Genomic DNA, 3,781 nt, shown 5'->3' on the forward strand with positions numbered 1-3,781 from the left:
ATATTCATCCTTGTACTATCATCCTTGCATCTAGTTTCTGCCTTATATACCTATGTGTGATTATGAGTTTGTAGAATTGTGTAGTATACTATTTTGGATTTTGTGAGCTAATGCTTGAATTTCAGGAAAATGCCCAGAGGTAGAAGAGCTACCACAAAGGTTAAAACAGAAGTGCCGCACGAGGTGTCGGCACAGGATGAGACACCTGCCTCAAGAAGGTGGGGCAGGAGACCTAGAGCTGCTCAAGTAAAAGAGCAGCAACCACTAATTCAAGAATAGTCTTTCATAGCCCAAGGTCCTATGGATCCAAAGGCAGCTACTTTAGCTAGTCTACAGAGGACCATTGATATGATGGCACAATACATGGTCTGCCCTTCACCACAACAACAGCCCACAGAACCAAAAGTAGAACCCTACAAGAAAATTATAAATTTCAAGAAGTTGGTGCCTGGTATTTATGAAACTTTAGATGATGCCTACCGGTTTTTGGACTCCTACAGACAGGCAGGGAAAGAATTGCAGTTAACTAACAGGAGATTAATAGAATGTGTGTAGCATGTATTAGGGCCTTTGCCAAGACAATGGATAACAGACTACGTAATACCTCGCATTGAAGGATTATCATGGATGCAGTTAGTGGAACTTCTTATCAATAGATTTGTTCCAAAAAGTTTCAGAGATCAAAAGTAGTGGGCCTTTGAGGCCTTAAAACAGAATGACAGATCTGTAGAAGAGTATGTTTCAAAATTCTTAGAATTATGCAGGTATGCTCCTACAGCAGTAGTTACAGAAAGCATGAAAGAAAAAAGATTTCTAAAGAGGCTAGACACGAAGTATGCAGATCTAGCTATATTATCAGAACAACCTTTTGATGTAGTGGTGATAGAGCCAGACAGATTGAAATTAGCTACATGGGAGATGAGAAAAGCAGAGCAAAGAAAAACCGAGCTAAAGGATCGTCCGATATGCCACATATAAGCAACTTGGGTGGCACCCAAAGCCACTATAGTGGAAGGATCAGAGGTAGAAAAAAAGCAAGCCACAAACATAGAGCTAGGGGATTTAGGCCAGGCTATGGTTCAAGTAGCGATTAGAGTTTAGGCTATTGCAATTTTGAGTCTGGATCAGGGTCCTCCTTAGCACCATACACCCAATATGGCAGATCACACTCGGGGCCTTGCTTGATGAGCTCTGGAGGATGCTTTAGATGTGGCCAATAGGGCCACTTTGCCAGGGAATGCCCCATGTTTAGTGAGCATATGATGGGGTCGCAAGATTTGATTGGTAATATGCCCCGTTAAATGCACCCTAACACATCCAGCATGGCAAGCAGCTAGCACAGTGGCCAACAAAATCGTGGACAAGGAGGACATGGATTTGGAGGTAGAGCAGGAGGCAGAAGACAACTTCAGGGTTCTGCAGCTCAAGGTAGGGGTCAAGCCTGAGTTTTCACCCTGACACACCAGGATGCCCAAGCTTCAAATGCAGTTGTAACAGGTATTCTTTCAGTCTGCACTTTTGAAGCACGTGTCTTAATAGATCCAAATGCCACGCACTCATTTGTTTCCCCTGTATTTACCCTAAGATTGAATAGAAATCCTAAAGCACTAAAGTGCCCCTTGTTTGTAGCTACCCCTCTTAGACGTAAACATGGTTTTTCTGAATAGCCCAGTGGTTGTAGATGGGAAGATCCTCTTGGCAGATTTGGTTCCTCTACCAGTAATGGACTTTAATGTAATATTGGGGATTGATTGGCTGTCAACTTATTATGCTATCTTAGATTATAGAAACAAGAAGGTGTACTTTCATATGCCTGGTGTGGAAAAGTTTATTTTTAATGGTGATAAGAGTATGGCTCTATATAATTTGGTGTCAGTGATTAGTGCCAGGAAGATGTTGAGGCATGGATGTCAGGGTTATCTGGCACTAGTAAAAGATACATCTACTGAAGGCATAAGCATGGAAGATATTCCTGTGGTTAGAGAGTTCGTGGATGTTTTTCCTGAGGAGCTTCCAAGGCTGCCCTAAGAAAAGGAAATAGAGTTCTGCATAGATATTTTACTGGATACAAATCCCATTTTTATGCCACCTTATAGGATAGTACCAGCAGAATTGAAGGAGCTAAAAGAGCAGCTACAAGAGCTTCTGGACAAGGGTTTCTTACGTCCAAGCACTTCACCCTGGGGTGCTTCTGTTCTATTTGTGAGGAAGAAGAATGGATCCCTAAGATTGTGTATTGATTACAAACAACTAAATAAGGTGATCATTAAGAATAAATATCCACTACCTCAGATTAATGACCTGTTTGACCAACTACAAGGAACGAGGTACTTCTCCAAAATATACCTTAGGTCAGGTTATCATAAACTGAGAATTTGAAGTGAGGATGTGCTGAAGACAGCGTTCAGGACAAGATACTACTATAATTTTACATAAAAAAATTTAAAATATATCACTTATACAAAATATAATAACAATTATCTTAATTTAAAGGACCTAATCATTTTGATAGAGTATTTAATTTGGCTATTCGACAGGAAGCATGCTCAGTGGCAATTCACCATTGTTTAACTCCATTGCTTTTTTATGAGGCCGATATAGAACCATCAAACTTTGATATCTTCATGAATAGAAAATATGTATTTTCTAACGCCTAATAAATAACTCCATCATAAAAAGGTAAAAAAAAAAGTTCTTTAACAAACCCTCATAAAGGAGGAAATACTAAATTTTCACAGAAAATAAGACACCAAATCCTCTTAAAAAAGGAGACAAAACTTATATCTATTAATAAGAATAGACCAAGAATAAACAAAAATCTATTAAAAAAATACAGATTTAGAGATTATTAATTAAAAAATAACCGTCCATAAAAATATTAACTCATTTAGATTTATATATGTTTACATGCCCACTCTTATACATACGAAAGGTAAGTTTTCTATTTAGCAAATTTTAATATAGTTAAAATTATGGAAATTTGAGTTTAAATTTCAAAGTAAGTCAATCTAAAAAAAAAAAAAAAAATTCTATTGTTACATTGTTTAAATCAAAACAATCACCATGTATATGTATTTTTTTTTATTAGATAGACTGTCACGACCCAACCTATGGGCCGGACCGTCACTAGGACCTGGGCCAGCCTAAAGCCCCCGAGGCCCGTAGTAAGCCTTAACTATTCATTAACCCAACTCTAAGGCCCATTTGGGCCCAATTTCAAGAAAACAAACGGACAGAGTCCGGCCATAAAATGGACTTTCCAACGGGGAGTTTTTGACTCACCCGACCAGAAACACAATAAATACTCAATTGGGGAGCTCACCACCCTCCACATGCTCATCAACATAAAATAAATGGGAGCTCACTCCTCATCCAATCCATCAACATGCATAACATATTTAAGTTTACAGTCCAACATGATAAAAATATTACGTACCAAATTCAAATAAATCCGCTAACACATGCGGAAATTCTAGGAGTAATTAAAATTACACAATATTGATAAACAACTCGCGAGGTAGAAAGCAGTTAACCTGCAACAAAATATCCTCCCGTGGCCTGTAAAAATTTTTGAACAGAGTGAGCGTTCACTCGTAGAGTAAAATATCAATCTTAACTATAATCTCTATAACTGTCTAGTACTAATGCAACCTGTGGAGTGAAATGCAACATACACAATATTTTCACATCATAACATCAAAAGGTAATTTGGAGCACTCACACACCTCGAACATCATTCATAGTATATGGAGCCGATCCCCTATACAACTCTCTTAAATCC

Source organism: Hevea brasiliensis, chromosome 14 (genome assembly GCF_030052815.1).
Source record: "Hevea brasiliensis isolate MT/VB/25A 57/8 chromosome 14, ASM3005281v1, whole genome shotgun sequence".
Classification (NCBI taxonomy): domain Eukaryota; kingdom Viridiplantae; phylum Streptophyta; class Magnoliopsida; order Malpighiales; family Euphorbiaceae; genus Hevea; species Hevea brasiliensis.